This window comes from Protopterus annectens, chromosome 10.part0, assembly GCF_019279795.1.
Source record: "Protopterus annectens isolate FY-2018-M chromosome 10.part0, PAN1.0, whole genome shotgun sequence".
NCBI lineage: Eukaryota > Metazoa > Chordata > Ceratodontiformes > Protopteridae > Protopterus > Protopterus annectens.
This window is the reverse complement of record NC_056744.1, coordinates 382,091,581-382,111,640: the sequence shown is the minus strand read 5'-3', so window position 1 is coordinate 382,111,640 and position 20,060 is coordinate 382,091,581. Positions and strand designations below refer to the sequence as shown.

General features: G+C 39.1%; 1 protein-coding gene across 2 annotated transcripts in view; it reads left to right on the top strand.

Moving 5' to 3' along the window:
• Positions 1-20,060, top strand: part of CCHR10.PART0H1orf21 (chromosome chr10.part0 C1orf21 homolog) — a 1,277,964-nt gene that overhangs the window by 950,124 nt on the left and 307,780 nt on the right. The window lies entirely within an intron of this gene.

Here is a 20,060-nt window from a genome sequence, read left to right as displayed (position 1 = left end):
GTATGTAAAATTACCTATTCAAACACTTCCAACCAAAGATCCTAAACTGTCTGGACTTAGTTGCGTACTTAGGAGCCATAAGTAAGTCCTCCCATTTTCTCTTGTAAATTGCTTTCCCAGTCTCTCTTCCAATCTTTTCTAACCTCCTGAGATTGATTCTTACAGTTATCAAGCAATATTTTATTTGCCTTACTAATTATCCCTTTTTTAACAGCAGCCTCTGTTCTAGATTCAACTAAAAAACTCTGCCAGAGCAGGCCTTTCAGTTAAGATTCCCCTATCCCTGTCTGGTTATTTTCTAATGTCAGTCCCTGGTAGGGAAGGCAGTCTGTAGTATGCAGTCCAAATGTATTCTTGGCCTCAGCCCACTCTTATTTCCCTCTCTGGTTATTTGCTCCCAGTTCTTTTGTCAGTTTTCTACAGTAAATTCCAGCCCCCACTTGCCTATTTTCTGTAACCCTCTAGCAGTAATCCCTATTGGCAAAATCTCAGATGGTGGCTTAGTTCTTAGTCTACCTTCTGCCGCTTTGATTATAAGATTCTGTATGGTTGTTATTATTCCTTCTTAATGATCTGCATTCAAAATCCCCCCCCCCCCCTGCTTCATCATAATCCCTTTCCACTTTGAATTATAACCTTCTGCTTGTGTTGTGTATGAGCCAAAACAGTGTAGATCTAAAATATCCTTTCAAATCAGGTAATCCTAACCTACCTTTTTCTATTGAAATGATCAATTTATCCCATTTAACTCTGCTTCTGTTTACCTCCCAGATAAATTCCTTCAAATCTTAATGATTGTCCAAGACTTCTTATTTGGTTGATTAAAACATGCCTGACCCATATATAAAACTAAAGGGACTAAAAACATTTTCATTGCTTGTATCTTACTAGCCACATCTATGAATGAGAGCATCCATTTTCTCAGTTTTGTGTTTTCTTTTGTACAGTCTCTTCCTACATATTCTTAGCTGCTGTAATAGAAGCTTTTTTTAACCTGTCCCCATAAGTATGGGTATTTCTGAACCAATTTGTACATAATTTAGAGCTGTATCCTTTTAACTTTATATCTTGAAAAGAGTTAAAACTGTCTCAAAATGTTTCACAACACTGAAATGTCTTTTTCTGAATTTATATCAGGTGCAAAATAATATGACCTGGAAGTAAAGGCAACAACTTTTCTTGATTTACTATACCAAGTATTTCCTTGTATTTCTGAGTCCCTTATTTTCGTTTCTAATGACTGTAATTATAATGCAACTAATAAAGGGGAAAGAGGACACACCTGTCTGGATTCTCTGTTCAGACACAACTGTCAGATAGGATCCCTCCCACTTTAATTCTTGCCTCAGATCCAATCCTTTATATATCCTTCTAACTAACTTTGTTAGTGTATCAGGGAATGCAAGCATTTCCACTGCCCTACTCATAAAATCTCAGCTTACTGTCTTGAATGCTTTCCCTGTATCAGGACTCACCAACAACAATGGTATGTTCACACATTCTGCTCCCTCTGGATCATCATTGTTCTGTTAATGTTGTCAAATGTTTGCCTCCCCTTCACAAAACCACATTGATCCTTATCTATCAATTTTAGTACCACATTGCTATTCTTTTATCTAGTATAGACATAAACATTTTATAATCACTGTTTAAAATTTAAATGGGGTTATATGAAGCTGGGTCTGATGGCTATGTACCATCCTTGGGTAATACAACCACCAGGTTGTTGGTACTTCCCCTCCTTTTAAAATATGGTTAAACAAAATCTTCCAGATCATTATCACTTTCTTTCCTCTTAACTTCCAACTTTCACAGGAGTGCTATCTGTTCCTGGAGGCTTTCCTGAAGATTAATTATACATCACCATTTTTATCTCATTTCCTCCTACCTTAACTGCTAGGCATCGAGCCTCATGTCCCTCTAACCTTGCCATAATTAAGTCTTCCATAAATAAATACATTTATGCTTTTTCTTGATTTCCACAATTCACTGCTTTATACAAATTTTCATACAATTTTCAAAGTATCTCTAGTACATCTACAGGATCTCTGGTTATTTTACTTGTAGGCTTCCTCAGTTTGAACTCAACTCATCTCTTAGTATAGTTCATTATGCTTTCTTTTTTTGACTATTCCTATAAGACTATTTGCATTCCAAGGTAATATGGATAGCATAGCCCTTATGATAAAAAGTTATTCTTCCCACCAATTATACATGACAGTTTTTTTTTAATGTGTTTCCAACTTTTGTGTTACGTGCATACACTAACATTTGGCAGGCTTTTCCTTTATATGGTTGTTTCTTCTCCTCTCCATTTGAACCAGTGTTACATTTCTCAGGACTTTTGTTTTAATGATAACCCACATACAAAAAATCCAGTACATTTTCATAACACCACAATCCCCTATTAACTTAGAACAAATACACAAAACTATGAATCTCTTTAAACAAAAATGAAGTTTAACCCTCCAGATAGGAAAAAAAAACTGTCCTAAACCAACAGCTGCACCCACAGGCATTACCTAATCTAAAATTATGCTTACCCATGCTAAACTGCATGCTGCAGAATGTGTTCCCATTTACACTGATTGCTGTCTGTTCTTTTCTCTTCTCTGCCCCTCTCCAATATGTGAAAAACATGTTGTATGTTTTCAGAAAGCATTAACTTTTAGCCCTAAAAAAGTGTACTGGCTGTCTTTAATGCAGTGTACAATTTAGTTTTATTTAAAGCATTAAGGCTGCTGGGGAGGCTATGTCTTATTCACTTCCTGTTATTTAAAACTTTATTTTTTATTGAACTACTTTCCATTGTACCTATAAATTTTGTATTTCCCTTACCAAAATGCTCAGCACTCTCAAGATTAATTGCTTCCAACTGCAGACAGCTTGCTTCCATGTTAAAGTAGAAAGCAATGAATCTTTGTAAATTTTACTTAGAATGTACAACTGTCTTCTGCTGCAGACTTCTTACTCCCACTTAACATTTGCTAATGAAAAAAACAAGCTAATATCTTTTCAGATGTAAAAAATGTAGCATTTTTCATGGCTTTCATCATTTTGTATTATTTTTCAAGCCTATTTGCTTGCAAAAATCATATTTGTAGGTTAAGCCAAAGGTGTTAATCTTGTCATTCACCCATGTTAAAATAAGAGAAAGTGTCTTAATTCTACATATAATATAATCAGTGCAGTTTTACACCTCACCCCCACCCCATCTGCCTAAGACCACTGAATATTACCGATAATCTTGCTTTTGTTCATCCTTTCTTCTCTGGTTATACTGTAAAACCTGTATTTCTTACAACTAAAAAGTGTTTGTTTACCTTAATATATTTAACACATACAACAATCACTGTAAAGACCCTACCACCACCACCACACGCACATTTAAAATATCCCTGACTACCCACTACAAAAACTGCTTTACTAAATATAACATGCAATGTTTTATACAAGTACTAATTAGGACAAAAATAGTTTTTCATATAGTTACTTTTTTCCATTTTAGTGTCCTTCAAAACATTAATGACATAAGGTGCTGTACATGCTTTGCAGTCCACACACAAGGTAAAGAAAGTCAGCAAAAGTCCAGTCTTTTTCAGGTATGTTTTTCTTGCAAAGTCATATTTCACAAATGTGATGCTTTATAGTCTCCCATTTTATTCACCGGTTTTAGTGTTGCTGGATGTCTTCCTGGTCAACACCATGTGCCAACACCAAACTCCAGTTCAAGTCCAAGGTATTTCTCTGCTTTTTTTTCTGTCAATAAAGCATTTTCCTTTGCAACATTGAAAAATGTTTCATTGGCAAAGTGTCTCTGTGAGCTGTATTGTCAGAACAATGAGAAGCACAGTCCCCTTCTGTTTGCAGGCTCAATTTTTGTTGGATACTTTTTATTTCTTCCTTGGCCTCTTCTGCATCTAAAGATGTATTTGATCCTCTAGGAAAATATTCTGAAGTCAGCTGGATACAGCAGCTTGAATCTCACATTGCTGGGATAAATTTGCTTCTCTTCTGCCTGGTATATAATCTTTTTTCCACAAACTTTCTGCTGTCTGCAACTTTTAATACTTTTCATTTCTGTCACAGTTTTGTCAGGATCAACTTTCTCTGCTGGTATGATTGCATCTTTACTAATATAGGAAGTGCCCTTTCAGTCTACAAATCCTGCTGCGAAATATCAATCCAACTGCTTATTTGGGCTTTCAAAAATGAATAGTGTTCCTTCCCGTTTTTCTGGCATAGCAGAAAATCTCAGGTTTTCTCTGTGAGCTCTGCTTTCTAACTACCATTTTTTGAAACAGCTCTTCTTGAGAGGTCTCATACTCAGCAAGCCTTTTCTTCATTTGAGCCTCTGATTTTTGCAGTTTTATTAGTTCACCTGAATAGCTAGTTAAAATGTTTTCTATGTTTTTAACAGTCCTTTGTTATTTGATTTGATATACTCCTTCAGTGCTTCATTTATTTTAATAATTTCTGAGTACATTTGATTTGTTTCTTGCTGTAAATTACTAGAAGCCATCTGTTGTACCATAGCTGAAGCTTGAACTGCTTTTTGCTGAACAGCTGCAGGACTCTTTCCAGACAGTATTTTCTATTCACCTTTTCTGGTTGATTTTCTTTCAGGTTCTCTAACTTTATTCATTTCCAGCATCCAGGCTGTCTACTTACTAGCCAGTAACTGAATTTTACTCAAGTTGACAATATCACTGGCTCTTATTGCTCAGTTTCTTTTTTCACATTGGGAGAGCTGAAATTATGCTTTTGACCAGTGTGCTGCTGTCTTGGAAGTCCACCAAGCCAGGAATCTTGTTGGCGATTCCCTTTTTTTGCTCAGACAGCATTGGTTTCCCTTTTCTTTCCCCTGGACAGCGTCAATATTTATAAGTTACCTCACAGGATGGACCTGCTAACACAGCACCAGTGTCCTCTAATATCCAAGTCTGCAACCCCTAAACATAACCATTTTGATGATGGATTTTTGATCCCACTAACAGCTTTTCTCACAGGACATGCTGCAGATATTATAGAAGGCTAGAAAACCTGCAACAAGAAAATCTGATGTTTCCAAATTAAAATTATTATCTATATGGTGTCACAGGAAGAATCAGGACCCTCATTAACTAGGTATTTTACCTTATGTGTGAGCTGCTCAGTTCTAGTCTTGTATTTTCTTTTGTCAAGGCATATCTGTCAGCCATCTCAGCCTGTCTGCCCTATACCACTATCTACATATTTTGGGATCAAGCAGTTTTTGAAAAGCATCCTTCATATATTAGGCATGCAAGAAGATCTGTTCTTGTGTTTTGTTCATTGGGATCTGATCTGTGTTTAGAAAATCTCAATCTTCCTTCTTTAGAACCTGCTTCTGCTTAAATTCTTAAGTTATGCACTTAGAATAGTGTTTTGCTTGTGGTATTGACTTCAGCCAAAAGGGTGTTTGAGCTGTAAACAGTCATGGTCTTTACACCTTTTCTCATCTTTCACAAAGACAGGTTACCCTTGGTGGTCAATGGGTTGTAAATCATTTTATCAAGCTTCTTAATCTTTTTTACACCTTCCAGAACACAGAAGAGTGTTTTTGTACATCCATAGACAACTCCAATTTTACCATGACAAAACCAAAGGCATTAAAAATCTGATCAGTTTTTTATTTCCTTTCAAAGCAAATACTTTCTAAATGTATTTCTAATTCCATTTCTTTGTTATTATTTTCAAGGGAAACAGCTTCCTGGTTTTGTTAAAGCTCATTCCACAAGAGCTGATGCTTCTTCTGGAGCTTTTTTCATGGGTTTGGATTTTAAAGCTGTCCTAGAAGCAGCTGTTTAAACTTCTATCCATATCGTTAGTAAATATTATACAATAGATGCTGTTCCAGGGCTAGAGCTGGTTTTGCTAGATCCATTCTTCAATGTATCATAAATCCAAGGTCAGCCTGTCAATCCATCTCCCTTTCCACTTTGATAGCTTTGGGAGTCTTCCCAGTAGTTAGTAGTACAGCAACAGTGATCCAGGGAATGACACAGTGCAGTGGTGTAAGAAATAAATGTTGCCAGAAAGTCAACATGCATCAACATGGATTTTTTAAAAATAGATGCTTCTCGCCCAGTCAGCTGTGCTTCCGCAGTAGATGCATCTGCCAATCACTGTTTAGGATCGTTGCAGTGCATGCATTGTCTGTTTTTTCAGCTTTTGAAAAAACAGTCCTATCTTTCATTTCTGTTGCCATAACTAAACAATTTAGTTTTAAAAATAACCCACTTAGCTTTCTTTTTTCTTGATTTGACAATAGTGTGAAGAGAAAAAAAAAAACTTTGCTTTAAGAAAATGCTGTCTGTGTTTCTTTTGGGTCCTTAGCATGTGTGCTATAGATGTCATTTTCTTTACAGATCTTTTTTATTATTTTAATTTTGTAATTTGTTAACTGAATAAGGTGGGTGATCCATTGATCCTTTTTTTGCCATGACATGGACCACAAAGATAAGATTGAATATAATGTATATATATATATATATATATATATATTGACATTTTAGTGCCACCAGTTAACTTGCATATTATTGGGGATATTGTAGGAAACTTGAACTCCCAAGGAAAGCTAGTGTAGACATAGGAAAAGCATATAAAACTCCACACAGACAGTGGCTAGAGGTCAGGCATGAACCTCAGGCCATAGAACTATTAAGTAGAGATCTTGCCACTAAGCCATTGCATTTCCCTTTTATTCCAAATTGGTGAGATGGTTTGACAGTTACTTCTGTTCTGAATAATTTTAGGCTTACTGTCACTTTCAAACTATCATAAACAGCATGTGCTAATGTTCATAGATCATTTGACTTTGTTCATTTCAGAAAATGTTTTGTCATGCTTCTAGGAAAATGTGTGCTCTTATCAATTTGTTTTGTTTTTCAATAGTTTTTGTTTTACACAAAGAAGGGAAACTAAATCTGGGTTGGGGGCCAGTCATGTCTGCAAGCACATGCAGAGCTCACATGTACGTGGCAATTAAACCTACATTTAGTTTGGAGGCTACCTGTTCATTTACAGATGTTTTTTGGAGATGTGGGAGAAACCTGAGCTTCCAGTGAAAATCCACATGGACCCAGTGAGGATTTACAGACTCTGCACAGAAAGCATTACAGCTGAGATGTTGCCCGGAGAGCCAAGCACAGTCTAGCAGCAGCACTAGAGTGCCACAAGCATAGTGTTCTTAAACTGACTATTATTTGTCAGTCATAGATTTAGATTTGACGAAAGAGTACATTTCTTCATCTTGCGTTACAAATCAATTATACAGACTACATAGCTCCTATGCTATATGTATTCCTGATTAGATCTGCTTTGACATAAACGTTCACGTGACACAAGGAAGTCCTCAAGCACCTGTTTATTTACAGAAGTATGAAAACATAAACTTGATTATATAATTAGCATTGTAAATAACAATGAATATCTATTTTTGTCAAACATCTAAGGTTTCACTTGATGCCATGCAATAGTTTGTAAGTTTCATATTTTTTGAAGTGTATTTTTTCCCAAAATGTTTTTATTAATTTTATAACACAATAACTTAACAGTGTAGTAACAATAAAAACAAATAAATAAATAAACTATATACAACGTCCATAACAATTATAAAACAAACAATATAGATAGGAGAACACTTAACATTTCTCTAACAGATTAGACAATTTTGTCCAAGCAATTAAATGATGAGTTATGTTGTTAGTCCTTGCTTTCATAGAAGCAGTCTCATTCTTACAAATGTATTTCACAAGATGAATAAACTCAACTTTAAAGACAGGATTAGATTAGGATTTCCAGTTTTTAGTAACAGTTTTCATTGCTATAGAGAGGATAGACCATAGTAAAAATGTTTGTTTTTTAGGAATGACTTCAGGAACAGGAACACTGAAAAAGGATAAGGGAGTCAGAAGTTATACAGTTATCATTCCATAAAGCTTTAATCAAAATGGAGAAAGCATCAGGATGTCCATATCTCCAGCATTTCATTTAATCTTTCTTGTACATTATTGATAGTCTATGTGGGGTGAAAAAAACATCTATGTAAAAATTTCCATATGTATACATGCCAGAACAGAGAAGATGTGGATTCCTTCACTGACTGTAAACAAAAGTTTTTTTATGGTGAGGATGCAAGGAGTAGAGGTGGCAAAGGTGGATGAGTTTAAATACTTGGGATCAAGAAGTCAGAGTAATGGTGAGTGTGGAAGAGAGGTGAAGAAGAGAGTGCAGGCAGGATGGAGTGGGTGGAGAAGAGTGTCAGGAGTGATTTGTGACAGACGAGTACCAGTAAAAGTGAAAGAGAAGGTCTACAAGAGGGTAGTGAGGCCAGCTATGTTATATGGGTTGGAGACAGTGGCACTGACAAAAAGGCAGGAGTTAGAGCTGGATGTGGCAGAGTTAAAGATGTTAAGATTTGCACTGGGTGTGACGAGGATGGACAGGATTAGGAATAAGTATATTAGAGGGTCAGCCCAGGTTGGAAGGTTTGGAGATAAAGCCAGAGAGGCAAGATTACGTTGGTTTGGACATGTGCTGAGGAGGGATGCTGAGTATATTGGGAAAAAGATGCTAAGGATGAAGCTACCAGGTAACAGGAAAAGAGGAAGGCCTAAGATAAGGTTTATGGATGTGGTGAGAGAGGACATGCAAGTGATTGGTGTGACAGAGCAAGATGCAGAGGACAGGAAGAAATGGAAACAGATGATCCACTGTGGTGACCCCTAACGGGAACAGCCGAAAGAAGATGATGATGATGACTGAGAACACTTGAATAATTCCAAAATGAAACATCTGTTTTGCTGAAATCATTTCTGAGAATTTTATAAATAACAGGTATATATGAAGTGTTCTTTGGTGAGCTATTAATAATTGTTGAGAAAAAAAATCCAAGAATTTTAAGCTACTCTTGTTGTATGCCTCTAATGAGGTTACGAGCTTAGAATGTATAAAATTCTTGCAAGTTTGGATGTCCAGCCAGTTGGAATTTTGCAAACTATATCTGCTGATCAAATAGTTGGCAAAACTTATTTTATTAGCTGAGAGAAATTTATTCCAATATAATAGGTCACCCTTCTTAAATTCTAACATTTTTCTGAGTATTAAAAGATATCAAACATTCTTTTTTGTAGGCTCTAGGAAACATAATTATTAATAAATTCTTAATTCATTAGAAAACATAAGCTTTTTAAACAGCAGCAATATTTGGTTTGTAAGAGGTGTAAGAACAAGTTTGAACTTTTCACTTTGAATGTATATGTTTAAAATCCATATAAAGATGTTTGTATGTATTTGAGTATATCGTTCAAGCAATGTCCTGTTATTATTAAGAAGTAAGGTTTCATGTATTGATTTCCAGTATGATGTATAAGAAGTATTATTCCAAAGCAACACTGTGTTAATAAATGGAAGTTTAAATAAAAGTCAATATTTGGAAACCCTATACCTCCTTCATCAAAGCGTGTGGTGTGCCAGAGAAGAGAAATTCTTGTTTTTTTTTTTGGGATACCAAAGGAAATTGAGTAATAAGTTATTAATTTTCTGTTTAATTTTGACAGGTGGGGGATTTATTAGAGCTTGACCAGTGAATAAGATTTTAGGTAATAGTATCGTTTTGATTAAAGTTAGTCGGTCTTTAGATGTGAAGAAGAGTCTGTAATGGAGTTTATAAGTTGTTGGTAATTAGATGTGATTTTTTTATAATTAGATTCAATAATGATACCTAGATATTTAATATGAGTGCCCTCCCAGTTTGTGTCTTTTTGATGTAAGTTCCATAGTAACATTTTTGTTCACTAGAAGTGCCGCCTGAGTTTTGTTTTGATTGAATTTTTGACCAGAGGTGTTTGCGAAGAAGTCTAGATTGTGAAATAGGTGCTCTACTGAACTTTCATTATCATCAGACGTTATTAGTAGGTCATCAGCAAACAGTTGTATCTTGGGGGATGAATGCTATCATTATTTCTAACATTTGCTAGAGGATCAATCGCCAGAGCAAAGAGTAATGGCGAGAGGGGGGCACCCCTGTTTAGTACCTCATTGCTTATTTTCATAATTCTAACAAACAACCAGCAATATCTCCAGTATTATGAGATGTACATGAACATTAACACTGACAACCATGGCATTTCAAACCCCACCCCTCAGTAGCATGTAGGTTATGAAAATATTAACATAAATAAATGGAATAAATAAGAAGGGGGAAATGGTGATTAATTTCTCTACTGAAGGATATCATAGATTGCCAATGTTAGTGACATTTTTGTTAATAAGTTCTTGCCCTTTCTAATACTGCCAGTTATTATTTGGTAAGTTGTTTAGTTAAAAAAGCTAGATACCAGAAAATGTCTGCACATCATCAGAAGCTATGGGTGCTAAATAGAAATATATAAAAAAGGGGTTTACTTCAAAAACTCGAAAGCTCACTTACCCAACTTTCATAAGATCGAGGCGAGAAAACCGAAACTCCAAAAGGCCGACCACTCGGAACATTGACATTTCACTACAGGTAAGTAACTGCTTGGCCAGTCTGGCAAACAAGCCAAAACAGAAGCAAAGAAACCCACCTATGTGGGGGGTTGTGCCACCCACACCCACCCCCAACTAAATATACCAACTCCAAGATCATACTACCGCAGAGGTAAGGGGCAAAGGTCAACATGCTGGCCAAGATTTTACTTACCTGTAGTGAAACGGTGTTCTGAGCAGTTGGTCTTTTGGAGTTTCTGTTTTCTTGGCTCGATCTTATGAAAGTCTGATAAGTGAGCTTTCGGGTTTCTGAAGTAAACCCAAAAAAGATGCTGTAGGCTTGAATGAGTTAACTGTAATCCATTACTTAACAAATTCCATTGCTCTCAACTGTCCGAATTTCTGCAGAATGTCCTGATTTATGCCTCATACTTTTGGTCTGCTCCTCATAAAGTTTGTGTTTTTTGGCAAATTATTGAAGATTGCAGTGATTAAATGACAGGCACTAGAGTTTCAGATAATATCCATCATAAAATGCATGCTAACACAAAACCCACAATTTTTTTAAGTTTACAAGAGCAATATTTAAAATTGTACTTAATTTAGGCCTTTATTCCCCCCATTATTTTTGGCTTTGTCCAGATTTCTTGTGTTTAGAGATTGAGAAATATGCGTTTATCATAGGTGAAATTTTGATTCACTACCTACCTTTTGTTTTATAGGCTTTTGTGGAAGTTTTGCTTTCCTTTCTGGCTTCGTTGCCTCCGCATGGTGCAGAGCGACCTAGCCACAGAATCTCGCAGTATAATGAATGTGAAAAGTACAGAGAGCTTGCATTTTTCACTGTGCGACTGTCAAATGTCATGACCACAACCTCAGCTCAACAAGGTTGCAGTTCCGTACTCTGCACTATTTGCTTTCTGGCAGGTAATCATTTAAACAGCCACTGCCTTCAGGACACAGACATACCTTCTGTCATCAGCTCTGCTATCCAACTGATCTGGCTTTCCTTGGAGTTACCATTTCAGTGTTTTCTGTGTTCAGAATTAATTAGTTAAGTAAATCAAAGGAAGGCAAGATGTTCTTCGTCTTCCCTTGCTGCAGTCCTGACAATTCCCAGTCGGCCCGAATACCAGAGAGTATGGGGTCGGTCCGGTCATGGTAGAGACTGGCGTCGCCAGTACCAAGGGTACTACGCGCATGACGGCGTCATTTCCTCAGTCTTTTATGGTCCGATGCAGAAGCAATTTAGTGCAGGTTGGCGTTCTGAGATTTTCTTTCAGACCGAGTACAGAGTTGGTTAAGTAACGCTTGGGGAACATTTTGGTTTTTCTTGCCTCAGTATTTAACCGCGTGTGAGAAAAACTGAATAACTGTATTTCTTGTGGGAAGCAGATACCGCATAGGAATTATCATACATTGTGTATACCTTGTTTAGGGCCCGAGCACGACGTTGTTGGTTGCTGCTCTTGTCCTAGATTCAACTATGGCAATATTAAGAGGAGGCTTGATTGTGCTAGGTTAGTGTTTGGGAAGCAATTATACTATGCCGCCGGATGCCCGACGCCTGCTTCATCTAAGAAGCGCAAGGACAAAACAGTGAAGTCTAGGGTGAGGAACCGCAGTCTCCTTTAGAAGGCTCAGGGAGCCAGAGGTTTTGCCAGGAGTCTCTATGGAGTCTCAGGCAGATACTTTACTGTTACAGGATGTGCCCTCTCAGGAGGTAGGCCAGGCTGAGGGGCTTCTCAGGTAACTGTTCTTCCCTCTCTTCCCAAGGTAGTTAGGGCCTCTCCTTCTGTTGCCAAAGCTTCTTTTAGAGGAAGGCCAAGTTCAGCTTCTGTAGGGCTTCTCCTAGCATTTCGGCTCTGTGCCTAAGAAACATATGCTTAAAATGGCAGAAGATTTGATTACTCTGATTAGAGGTTCTATGCCCCCACCTGATAAGAGGCCTAGGGTGGAACAGGAGTTTGATAGTTTTGAACAGTGTTCACAGGCTTCAGAGTCTTCTGTGGAAGACTTGCAAGAGTTTCCTACTTATTCTGATTCTGATGTGGATGATTCCACTCCTTCAGCTTCTCCTCCTGAGGATTTTTCATTTTCAGAGACTCTTCACTCCATGAGTGCGCACCTTAAATGGCAAGGCCAAGATTACTCTGACTCCAGAAAAGGCTTAGGGAATTCTTGTTTTGCCCCAGCATAGGCCCTTAGCTATTCCTCCGTGTTGAATGTGGTGGAGGATGTTTTTGTAGAGGCTTCTCTGAACCCTGATTCCTTGCCTCCTGCTCCTGTTAAGCCTGATAGGTATTATAGGGTGCGCTCATAAGTATTTGTTTAAGAGTCCCAGGGCAGACCCAGAAACTGTTTCTCAGGGGCCTAAAGGTGTTAAAGCTTCTGTGGTTAAAAATCCAGTACCCTCTGATAAAGAGGCAAGGGCTTTGGATAGGTGGGGTAAGAAAGTATATACTTCTTCCACTCTAGCCATGAGGGAATTGTCAATTTCATATGCTGAAATATCAGAATTATCTCCTTTCACAATTGAAATCTAAGGTGGATGCTTTGGAAGGTATTGAGTGTAAAGAATTGCTGGATTTGGTTCATGTGTCTGAGCAAGTGGGTAAGCATTCTTTGCAGTGTGGTTTTGATGCTGTTCAGGCCTCCTCGAGGGTGGCTGCTACTAGTTCTGTTCTTCGCAGACATGCATGGTTGAAGGATCAGAATTTAGCTGAGCATGTTAAGACCAGGATTTTGGATGCTCCTTTACAGTCTGATGTGTTGTTTGGACCGCCTGTGGAAGCAGTTTTAAAGAAAATGGAGGACAAAGCTAAGTCTATGCAGACTGTTAAAGATTTTTGCAGGTGCAGCCTCAAATTTAGTAGAAATTGGCCTGCTAAGGGGTGGACATATCCTGCTTATGGTTCCCAGTCTAGGGGTAGATCTAGTAGGGCAGGGCTCCAGGTTCAGGCCTAGATCAGACAGTTCACCTGCTCAGACTTCTGGTGAGGGCAGGGGTCAGTCCTTCAGAACCAATGACCTGCCTTTTCAGCTGCCAGTGGACTCTCGCCTGGCAGCTCCTTTGGGAGGAAGATTGTCTCTTTTCAAAGAAAATTGGGATTTAATCACTCAAGACAGATGGGTGCTGGATATCATTCATCACGGGTACAGATTTTATTTCCACACAATGCCCCTTTCAAAGGCATGCCAGATGTTCCTCCTCCACAAAGAAAAGAGGCTCACAAGCAAGTTTCTCAGTTACTCCAGATAGGGGCTATTCAGCCAGTCCCTGTGTCAGAAAGGTTTTATTCTCGCCTGTTCCTAGTGCCAAAGAAGGGGAACACGTGGAGACCAATTTTGGATTTATCTATCCTCAACACTTATCTGGACATTCCCAAGTTCAAGATGTTGACGTTACAGCAACTGTTACCTCTGCTGGGCAAGGATCACTGGATGGTAACTTTGGATCTCAAGGAAGCTTACCTTCATGTGCCCATAAGGCTAAGTTGCAGAAAGTATCAACTGGAGATTTTCATTATCAGTTCTCTGCATTGCCCTTTGGCTTATCTAGTATTCACAAAGGTTCTGGCTCCAGTGATAGCTTACTTCAGGCTTCAAGGCATTCAAATTTATCCTTACTTGGACGACTGCCTGATTCTGGCTCAAGAAAAGGAACACCTTCTACAGCATCTGGAATATGTCATAGCAGTGCTAAGATGCCTAGGGTATTCTGTGAACGAAATAAAGTCCAGTCTAGTACCCTCTCAAGACATGTGCTTTCTGGGTGTGAGACTGAATACAGCAGCCCAGATGGCCTTGACAAACAAAAGAGTCTGTCACTTTACTTCCATCAACTATCTCATCAGTCCGTGCTGACTGCAAGGACAGTCCTTCAAGCATTAGGGTTCATGGCATCTTGTATTCTGGTGCTTCCCAATGCCAAACTGCATATGAGGAAGCTGCAATGGTATCTCAAAATGTATGGACACAGCACTGCCAAGATTTGGACACTGTCATTCAAATAATACCTTGCCTTCAAAAGGAATTCTTGTGGTGGGCTCAGGAATGTCACCTAAACAAGGGACTCTCTGTGACCAGTCAGATTTTAACGACAGATGCCTCGGACACTGCTTGGGGAGCTCATCTAAATGGAAAGTGGATACAAGACAAGTGGCCTGCCAGACTACAGCATCTACATATCAACATGAAGGAGATGTTAGCAGTCCAGTTTGCATTGACAAGGAGTTACTTCTTCCAGGGCAGGTGTTGATTCTGACAGACAACACAACTGTCATGTGGTACATCAACAAGCAAGGGGAACACATTCTTATCCTCTATGCAGGCAAGCAATGATTTTATGGGCCTGCAACTGACTCTTCAGGCAAGGTTTCTGCCAGGAGCACAGAACTCCCTAGCAGATGTATTAAGCAGACAAATCATGGATCCCCACGAGTGGAAACTGGATCTTCATGTATTTCAGAAATTGACAGTGTCATGGGGAACTCCAGACATAGATCTGTTCGCTTCTCCACTAAACCACCAGCTGCCAAAGTATTGCACAAAGGGGTTTCATCACACAGCTTGGAAAGTGGATGCTCTGTCTTTCAGTTGGAAAAACCTTCATGTCTATGCCTTTCCACCTCTACCTCTTCTTCCAAAGGTATTACTAAAGGTCAGACAGGACAGGCCAAGGATGATTTTGATAGCTCCAGATTGGCCTCGGCAACACTGGTACCCACTTCTAAGGAGTCTTGTAAAGAAGCCTCCATGGCCTTTACCTCTGATTCCTCATCTGTTATCTCAGAAGGACGGTCATCTGCTCAATGTCAAGCTTCAATCTCTTCATCTCACAGCTTGGCATATTCTGTGTTGAAACATGGTAGGTCTCAGCTTCCTCAACAAGTTTTAAATGTGATTATGGAAGCTAGAAGGCCTAGTACTAGGAGAGTGTACGCAGAAAAATGGAAGAGATTTTTATTTTGGTGTACAGCAAAGGATTTGGAGATTTCAGAGCCTAATTTGAGTGTGGCTCTTCAATATCTTACTGAGTTATTGGACAAAGGTTTGTCTTTCTCTTCCATAAAGATTCATGCTGCAGCAATTTCAGCTCACTATGATTGTGACCCACCTTTGTTTTCGCATCCTTTGTTCAAGCAGTTTCTTAGAGGGCAAAGAATATAAGACCCGAGCTCCTACTCCTGCTTGGGATCTCAATTTTGTGTTGGAAAAACTTACTCTACAACCTTTTGAGCCTGCAGCTACTGCTGAATTGAAATATTTGTCATGGAAGACTGCTTTTCTGTTGGCTATTACTTCTGCAAGAAGGGTGTCTGAGTTGCAGGCCCTTATGGCAGTAGAGCCCTTTTGATTTTCCATAAGGACAGGGTATCATTACGTACTAATCCTTCCTTTATGCCTAAGGTGCTTTCTAGTGTGGCTTTAAACCAAACTATTCATTTGCCGCAGATCCTCAAAATAAAGGGGAAAAGATTTTGCACACTTTAGATGTACACAGGCAATATTATTTGAGCAGGACTAAAGATTTTAGGCAGTCTCAGCAGTTACTTGTTTCTTTTGCTTTAAGTTCACAGGGCAAGCCTGTGTCAAAACAAACTATTTCTAGGTGGATTGGCTTTTGCATTGCATTTTGTTATTCCCATCATGGCAAAGAGGTTCCAGCTGGGATTAGGCCTCATTCCACTAGGGCTACTGCCACTTCAACAGCATTTCTAAGGGGGTGGCAACTAAGGATATTCTGGAAGCAGCTACTTGGAGTTCAGTGCATACTTTCTCTAGGCATTATCACCTGCCTATATACTCTAAGGCTAGAGCTGGTTTTGCCACAGCTGTTTTACAAGGCATGTTGTCAGCTCCTGCTACTTTATAATTTGCCAGCCTCCCTTACCTCTGCTTTGGGATTCTACCCAATTGTCAGGACTGCAGCAAGGGAAGACGAAGAACATAGTACAGTTTTGTACCTACCATAAATGTAGATGTTCGAGGATTCCCTTGCTCCCTCCTTCCCTCTGTGTTTCAGGGTGGTTGTGTAGCTGAGTTTACATGCTTATATTTTTGTATATATTACTGTATATTTTGTACATGTTTTTGGTGCAGGTTGTTTTGGGACTTGTCTTTTGGGTCTTCTGACATCTGGGGCAAGAAAAGACTGAGGAAATTAGTACCTGCGGTACTGGCGTCAGTCTAAGGCGCCATGACGGACTATACCCAATTGTCAGGACTGCAGCAAGGGAATCCTCGAACATCTACATTTATGGTAGGTACAAAACTGTACTTTATGACAGATCAGAAAACAAGATACTTTAAAGGATACCTGTACTGTGTGTTGTTACTAAAGGCTTAGTGAAAAAAACTTGGGTACAAACGAATAAAGATTTAAGTCTGCCATCCTGAGTTTTTTTTTAATTTTAGAGTTCAAAGTAAACAAATGTTGGTAAACACTGTTGTTTGTTTAAATTAGAGATAAAGAGACATAAGGTCTCTGTATTACCAGTATTTAATTTTCTTTATGATGCACTTATTGCAGGAGTTTAAGCTCAAACACTACCTTCATTTCAAGACAAGATGAATGAATACTTGATTGCAGTTACTTTTTGACCTAGATGACTCATTAAAGCAATTTTAAGCTTTTGGAGCTTTATGTAGGGTGTGTGTCTCTGGGTTTGTCTGTCTGAGAAATTTACAAAACTATCTGTAAATGGCTGCGCAGGTGTGTTGAAATGCATTGTTATTTGTCATCTTGTTTTTTGCATGTGCTAGTCTGTGTATATTGTTTTAATAAAGCTTTTACCCACTATCTCCTTTTCATTTCTTTTATTTGTATTTGCTAATTTACTTTGTCTCACATTGTCTATTCATAATTATAAAACTAGGTGATGTAACATTAGGTATGAAGTGCTGCATACAGAGCAGATATTCTGGAGAATAATTATTGAATATAAATAATATGGTGCAGTACATATCAGAATTACACTTAATTAACCCGTCTGTGTGCTAGCAGCTAACTGTAGCAACAGCAGTATAATGCTGCCTTTTGTGAAATGGTAAAAAGTGAAGAAGTCCTCATTAGATGTCTGCAATAAAGTATCTAGATGAAGTGTGTAGTTCAAAGCTGATCTAGTCGATGTTGGCTAGGACACAGTTCATAATAATTATTCAGCAAGTGGTCAGTGTAATCCATGCAATTCTTTGATTTCAAGCCGTAGAGGTTGCTTAAAGTGAAATACACTGAAATATAATTTTTTTATATAAATATGTTATAGGAATTTCAGGAGTAAGTTAACACAAAAAAAGCACCTTGTTCTCAGTAGACTCCTGGGGTCTGGCATTTGGACTGTATCCCCTAATGTGCATGCACTTTCAAGCACATGGTTAATTAATGCATACATAAAATTCCCTTCGCTCTTTTGTGCTAGTGGCATAGAGAGTGATTATAACCAGATGACCCAGGTTTGATTAGTGTCTCAGGTGCTTTATGATGCATGCAGGGAGGATGGGAGTGCACTTAAATACACCATCACGGCTGAACCCTGGTTGAGACTGGGGATATGCGGTGGTATTGTACTGTAGGGGGATGGGGCTCTGGCTGAATCATGTGAAGAGGTGTGGATGTGATGCCACAGAGCTCAGGGAAAATGAGATGCCACAGAGCTCAGTGAAGTCGAGATGCCACAGAGCTCAGTGAGGATGAGAAGCCACAGAGCTCAGTGAGGATGAGATGCCACAGAGCTCAGTGAGGGTGAGATACCACAGAACTCAGTGAAGACGAGATGCCACAGAGCTCAGTGAAGACGAGATGCCACAGAGCTCAGTAAAGATGAGATGCCACAGAGCTCAGCGAGGACGAGATGCCACAGAGCTCAGTGAGGACGAGATGCCACAGAGCTCAGTGAAGACGAGATGCCACAGAGCTCAGTGAAGATGAGATGCCACAGAGCTCAGTAAAGATGAGATGCCACAGAGCTCAGCAAAGATGAGATGCCACAGAGCTCAGCGAGGACAAGATGCCACAGAGCTCAGTGAGGACGAGATGCCACAGAGCTCAGTGAGGACGAGATGCTACAGAGCTCAGTGAGGATGCGATGCCACAGAGCTCAGTGAGGATGCAATGCCACAGAGCTCAGTGAGGATGCGATGCCACAGAGCTCAGTGAGGATACGATGCCACAGAGCTCATTGAATGCCATCCCTGGGTACGAGAGGAGTACCTACTAAAGTAGGTCAGTAATGGAAAAAACTCCCTGGTAGCTGAATGATGATGTTTCAGGGACCTTCATCTCCTCACCTACCCCAAATGTGGATCAGAATTAGTCCAGGAGAGTCTAAGGTATGTTTGGCAGCTGCAGTGGACAAGGAGAGATCCTGAGAGCAGCTGATAGCAGTGGAACCAAAAAGGGTGAAAAAATTAAATGTATATGCACCTATTGAACAATCCCCGAGTAGGGAATATTTCCTTTCCCGTGGGATTGTACAATCTCTAAGTTAGTATATATTATTAGCAGGAGGTTGTGGGGGCATAGGAAGGTTCCGCCCCCCCCCACACAAAAACAGTTGCCATTGGTTTAGTCCACTCCAGAGTAATCCCCAGAGCATACACAAAACATCATAATGTTTCTCACTGTGACATTATAACTTCAGTGTACTAGGTGTCGGTGCACTGACCATTTGATTGAGTGTCCGACACCCGTACATAGGTACACACACACATATTTATCTACAGACACGCACACACAGGTCCCGTAATTCAGTTACAGATATTCTGCTTCTTTTATTGTTGTGTTACACTGACGTGAAGCACCATTTTGAATCTGCAGACCATTTCTCCTGGCAGGAAATGGCTTACTAAATATTCTTTGCAATTCTGGTACGATTTGTAGTCTTCAGTTTGCTGTAGTCATTGTTTGCAATCTTCACACTGGTAATAAATATTATTTTAGGACTTTACAGCTCCAATTCCTCTTCTGCTAACCCGTGCCATACTCCGGCATTGCACCTTTCATGATAGCAAAGTCGCAAAGAATTCTATTTGAAAGGCACATGAACTATAACAGAGATTTCTGAAATTGCAATTATTTATGTTTGAATATAAATATATATATATGTGCGCGCACACACACACACACACACACACACACACACACACACACACACACATATCTATATCTATATATATAATATATGGGCGGCACAGTGGTGCAGCGGTTAACATTGTCGCCTCACAGCAAGAGGTTCTCTGGTTCAATTCTTGGCTGGGGTGCCTTCTGTGTGGAGTTTGCATGTTCTCCCTGTGTTCGCGTGGGTTTCCTCCCACATTCCAAAGACATGCATCTGGAGCATTTCTCCCCAGGCCTCCGCTGAAAACAGGCTCTGTGGAACCTAGTCGGACATTCCCGGTCAACAAATGATAAATAAATAAATTATATATATATATATATATATATATATATATATATATATATGTGTGTGTGTGTGTGTGTGTATTCTGATTTCCGTGCTGTGCATTCCATTCTTTCTTGGTTTGGTATTAATTGGAAAGCTTTCCGCCTTGTGGTTATTTATATA